Raw genomic sequence first — 6150 nt, 5'->3', positions numbered from 1 at the left:
CCCACACCTGTGGCTTTTTAAATTGCAATTAGTGCCTGTGTATAAATAGTCAACGAGTTTGTTAGCTCTCACATGGATGCACTGAGCAGGCTAGATATTGAGTCATGGGGAGCAGAAAAGAACTGTCAAAAGACCTGCGTAACAAGGTAATGGAACTTCATAAAGATGGAAAAGGATATAAAAAGATATCCAAAGCCTTGAAAATGCCAGTCAGTACTGTTCAATCACTTATTAAGAAGTGGAAAATTCGGGGATCTCTTGATACCGAGCCAAGATCAGGTAGACCAAGAAAGATTTCAGCCACAACTGCCAGAAGAATTGTTCGGGATACAAAGAAAAACCCACAGGTAACCTCAGGAGAAATACAGGCTGCTCTAGAAAAAAAACGGTGTGGTTGTTTCAAGGAGCACAATACGATGATACTTGAACAAAAATGAGCTGCATGGTCAAGTTGCCAGAAAGAAGCCTGGTTACAATATGCCCAACAACACCTCGACACGCCTCACAACTTCTTGCACACTGTAATTTGGAGTGACGAGACCAAAATAGAGCTTTATGGTCACATCCATAAGCTCTATGTTTGGAGAGGGGTCAACAAGGCCTATAGTGAAAAGAATACCATCCCCACTGTGTGTGAGCTCTAAAGGCACGGGGAATCTTGTGAAAATTGATGGCAACATGAATGCAGCATGTTATCAAAAAATACTGGCAGACAATTTGCATTCTTCTGCACGAAAGCTGCGCATGGGACGCTCTTGGACTTTCCAGCATGACAATGACCCTAAGCACAAGGCCAAGTTGACCCTCCAGTGGTTACAACAGAAAAAGGTGAAGGTTCTGGAGTGCCCATCACAGTCTCCTGACCTTAATATCATTGAGCCACTCTGGGGAGATCTCAAACGTGCAGTTCATGCAAGACGACCAAAGACTTTGCATGACCTGGAGGCATTTTCCAAGACGAATGGGCAGCTATACCACCTGCAAGAATTTGGGGCCTTATAGACAACTATTACAAAAGACTGCACACTGTCATTGATGCTAAAGGGGGCAATACACAGTTTTAAGAACTAAGGGTATGCAGACATTTGAACAGGGGTCATTTCATTTTTTTCATTGTTGCCATGTTTTGTTTTATGATTGTGCCATTCTGTTATAACCTACAGTTGAATATGAATCCCATAAGAAATAAAAGAAATGTGTTTTGCCTGCTCACTCATGTTTTCTTTAAGAATGGTACATATATTACCAATTCTCCAAGGGTATACAAACTTTGAGCACAACTGTATGTATAATATATAATCATACACATTTAAAACTATACTACTCTTGTTGTGGAAAATGTTAAAGATTATTTCCCTCTTTGCAAGAAATCTCTCAGTGTCAGGGGTTCAAGATGCCAAAGGTAAAAGTTTATTGAGCAACCAATAAACCTGAGAAGGCCAGCTGTCCATTCTGCCCTCTCAGTTCCAAACTCCTAGTCTTTATACATTTCTGTTATCTCTTCTGAACCCGTAAATCGTTCATTCTCATTATCTCTAACCAATGGGCTTGCTTGCCACCATTGTTTCTCAGACCATCTGACGTCTTTCTAATGGTGGAATCCTAGCAACCCATCTATTTTTTTAAAACAGAAAATATTGGTCCCATTTACTTGGAAAGTGTTCATTCTGAGTTAAAAGGTTAAGGTGATTATACATAATGAGTATCTCATCTAATGGGTTAACTTAAGCATAGTAAGCATCTTGTCTTATTGGGTTAACATGACAACCATCCTATATACTGGCTATATTGTGCCTTATGAATGCCTTTTCCACTCTGTATATTGTTGAGTGTGACATCATACATACATTTCACATGATATGGCCTTCTGGCTCATACAATGCTCATACTTTTTCTATATTTGATATTGAAAATATACTATATATCTCCCCCCTTTGAGACTTGTCACAGCCTCACCCCTATGGAGTGTAACCCCACAAGTCAGCCTCCTTCATTCCCACCAAGTGACCAATGTAAGTCACACATTTCTCTAACAATGACTGCTCTTATGGAACTGCACTCCGGAGGAGAAATAAGACCAAACATCTCCCTCCACATTTGGCTAGGAGGAAGTAAAAGATCTTTATCTCCCTTCCTAAATTCTTTCTCGGGGGGGACCTTAATCAGAAACCACCAGTAGAGTCTTACTCTTGCAGCTAAGCACTGAGGTGCTCGTCGATCCTTTCTTCACATAATTTCTTCTAGCCTTCCAATGGTACTTCCCATGTTTTTTAAAGTTTAAACATGTATACTATATTTCATTTAAAAGTGATTTTCTTGGTTAATACATTCATAAAAACACTTGATTAATCATCAAACATTATAATTTAGATGGTTAAAAGAAAATTATAACTAAATTTAAAAGTAAAATTCAAACAATAAATGATATTCAAGGAGTGCATAGCTTGATTAAACAGCGAACATCATAAATTGACTGTTTAAAAGAAAAGGATAAAAATTCAAATAAATTCAAAAAAGTAAAAGAATAATAATTTCAGGAAGGGGCATTTGCCAAAATAATAAACATAACACCCTCTATCTTCCTGCCTACTCTACCCATTTTATTCCAAAGTACTACCTAATTTTATAATAAAAGAATATACGAGTATGCTGACTCTCTCACTATCCAAAAACAATAGAAAATTGGAAATAAAGGGTCAAAAATAAAAAGGCTCCCCTTCCATACCGCTTTTATGTACTTCTAAATTTTATTAGAATTCATCCAGCTCGTTCAGTCCAGGACCTATGGTTATGGGGTGTATAGTGGCTGCGATGTCAATTCCAGAAGGTTTCACAGACACATTGACCATCTGTCTGGCTGCAACATTAGCCATAATTGCTCTGAGAAGAGGCACAATACAACAAAACAGCAACACAAAAATAGCAAAAACTATAGCTATCATGACTCCCACTTTAATAAGCCACTCTCTCCAGGATCCAAATAAATTATCAAACCAGTTTCCAACTTGCTGGTCTCTTCTTGCATTTGCAGTCAATTCTTCTCTTAAATTTTTCAACTTCTTCATTGCTGCTGTAAAGGAGCCATCAGGATTTGTATTATTTGGGATATACACTACCGGTCAAAAGTTTTGAAACACTTGACTGAAATGTTTCTCATGATCTTAAAACATTTTTGATCTGAAGGCGTATGCTTAAATGTTTGAAATGAGTTTTGTAGACAAAAATATAATCGTGCCACCATATTAATTTATTTCATTATACAACAAAAATGTAATAAAAAATAAAAACCTTTTTGAAATTGATGACTTGGACCAAATAATAAAGAAAAGCAGCCAATAAGTGCCCAGCATATGGTGTAGGGTGACTACTTTGAAGATGCTAAAATATAACACAGTTTTGATTTATTTTGGATTTTGTTTTGTCACAACATAATTCCCATAGTCCCATTTATGTTATTCTATAGTTTTGATGACTTTACTATTATTCTAAAATGTGAAAAAAAATTACAAAAAAGAATGAGTAAGTGTTTCAAAACTTTTGAACGGTAGTGTAGGTACAACAGTCAGCTCCAAACATTACACAGACTCCTCCCTTCTCTGCCAATAGCCAATTCAGTGCCTGCCTATTTTGCCATGCCATTTTTCTTGTAGCAGCTAACTGTTCTCCTAAGGCTTTTAAAGCTTCGTCAGTGTAATTAATGAATCTTTGCTGACTGTAATAAATTCTGCATTCTTATTTGGTGTTATCCATACGAATATAGATTCAAAGCCTGATTTTATTTCATCTCTAGCTTTAAATTCCTGTGGTATTCCTCTGGGTTGTCCAATTGCATCTAAATAAACATTAGGGTCTGGCTTGTATTATCTTTTTACCCTACGTTTGTTCTGGACAATTTTCCTTGGTTCAGTCTGGGTTTCAGATTCTTGGGGTCCCATGTTAACATGGTCACTTCTTGCACTAGTCTTACTCTAGTACATATTCCTTTCCAATTTTTTAGTAATATAGCTCTCAACTGTCTTCCTCCACAAATCCAAAAGTAATCTGCTATGGCTGCTGTTTGTTCCTCATTTTTATTACAGAAGAAACTAGAGTCTAGTTCTCACAATTTATAAGGCAGTCTCCCGTGAGTTTGCCCACACACCTTGTAGCTTCTATTAGTGTGAAATTTTTCTTCATTGTGGCCATTCCATATATCATTCTGCTAAACTTAAACACTTCTTCCTGATCAAACATTTTGTCATCTAGATGCCAAAGTACCGCACAGTTTCCTTGAAATTCTCCCATATCTACCTCTCCTTTGGATTTATTAAAGCACTCATATTCCAGATCTCGATTTATTACATACTGTATGTTAAAGGGCTTTCTCTTTTTCTCGTATCTGTTAGAATATCCAGATGTCTACAGTTATCTACCCATCCTTCCTTGTTGTAATATTTGTTGAATTCTGGATTTCCTAGAAATGCCAGACATTCAGCTGGGCAAAAAGATGTTCTTTCCCCTTTTAACAAATTTTTTTTAGTAATATTGCGCACAATGTATATAGTCATATAGTTTTGGGACTGTTATTAAGTTTTTTCATGGGTGATGGTGAAGGAGACATTCCTGATTGTTTTACTGTGTATTCAGCCCATCTAAACCAGTAATTTTAATGTGCATTTTCTAACAGCTTTTCCTCTCTTAATGATGGGTCTGAATCATCATACATCATTGTTAATGGTGGTTATATAGGCTGGTATGGAGAAGATGGCGGTTTTGTAGCCTGATATTTCAATTCTGTAGTCTGAGGATTTTCTTTATGCTTAGCCTTTGATTCTGCGAGCTGCTCCTCATAATCATAGTCGTCATATGAGGGGTCAAATCTTGTTGTCTGATGGATTTCTTTAGGTTTAGCCTTTGAATTTATGGACGGGATCTCAAAATCATAGTCCTCATATAAGGGATCAAAGGAACTCTTTTTAATAAATGTATTTACCTGAGTACCTTGTGTTGATTCAGTGCCATTATGGAGATTGTTCTCTGGAAAGCCTTGGGTCTGGGGTAACTGCTGCATCAGGTGTATCAACATTACTTTCAACGTCAAGACTTCTCTCACCTTCCTGTCCTGTCTCCACTGTCTGCGGTACATTCTCCTGCATCTGCCTTTCATCTCCTGTTTCAGCATCTTCAGTTGCCCTAGAATGAGGTAGAACAGCATTACTACTTTCTTCTTCCTGCTCTTCACTTCCTTCCTCTTGTTCTTCCCTTTCTTGGTCATGGACTTCAGTTTCTCTTTCAGCCTCAGGGGAAGCCATGTTTGAGTCTTCCTGTTTCTCTTCTGCTCTATGTACCTGGTCTTGTGGTATTCGTGGCATAGGTGCTCTAGTGCAATGATTCAAATGGTACCACATTGTACTACCTTCTACCTGCACTGCTGTTGGGGTCGCCCTTACTACCTTAAAAGGTCCTTCCCTTCTGGGTTCATTCCATCTCCTCCTAAAGACTCTCAGGTATACTTGGTCTCCAGGAACTATTGGACAGGGCACTTCTTCTTGTCTGGGTCCCCTGTTCTGTTCCTGTGAATAGATGGCTTCATGTATAGCAGTTAATTGTCTCATGTAAACCTTTAATTCCATCTGCAACTGCTCTAGATTTGGGCCTTTATAGGGACCTCTCAGGTATGGTACTGGCATGGGTCTTCCTGTTAGCATTTCATGTGGTGTTAAATTGGTGATTCTATTGGTCTGCATACGGTAATTCATCAGTGCAAGGGGTAGGGCATCAACCCAATTGAGTTTAGTGTCAACACAAATTTTGTTGATCTTAGCTTTGAGAGTTCCATTTACCCTTTCTACCATTCCCTGTGACTGCAGGTGATAGACACACCCTAATCTTTGTCTTATTCTCAGCTGTTGTATCACTGTTTTTACTGTTTTTTGAATGAATGCTGAGCCGTTATCAGAACTCATTTGAGATGGTATGCCAAATCTGGGAAATGACTTCTCTGGTCAAAAATTTGATCACGGTTTGAGATCCCTGGTCTGCTGACGGAACTGCTTCTACCCATCTGCTGAATCTGTCTATTATCACCAACATATATCTTTTGCCTCTGATTGATTTTAGCATGTCTACATAATCCATTACCAGATGCTTAAATGGTCCCTCTGGAACTGG

The 6150-nt window shown here is 38.1% G+C and overlaps 1 long non-coding RNA gene across 1 annotated transcript in view; it reads left to right on the top strand.

The window, feature by feature from the left end:
* LOC127418192 (uncharacterized) overlaps window positions 1-342 on the top strand; it is a 364269-nt gene extending 363927 nt beyond the window's left edge. The window contains exon 3 of the long non-coding RNA XR_007893381.1: window positions 147-342. This is a non-coding gene — a long non-coding RNA (uncharacterized LOC127418192). The remainder of the gene's footprint in view (window positions 1-146) is intronic.
* The last annotated feature ends 5808 nt before the right edge of the window (window positions 343-6150 follow it).

Source organism: Myxocyprinus asiaticus, chromosome 27 (genome assembly GCF_019703515.2).
Source record: "Myxocyprinus asiaticus isolate MX2 ecotype Aquarium Trade chromosome 27, UBuf_Myxa_2, whole genome shotgun sequence".
Classification (NCBI taxonomy): Eukaryota; Metazoa; Chordata; class Actinopteri; order Cypriniformes; family Catostomidae; genus Myxocyprinus; species Myxocyprinus asiaticus.
This window is presented reverse-complemented; position numbering and strand designations above follow the sequence as displayed.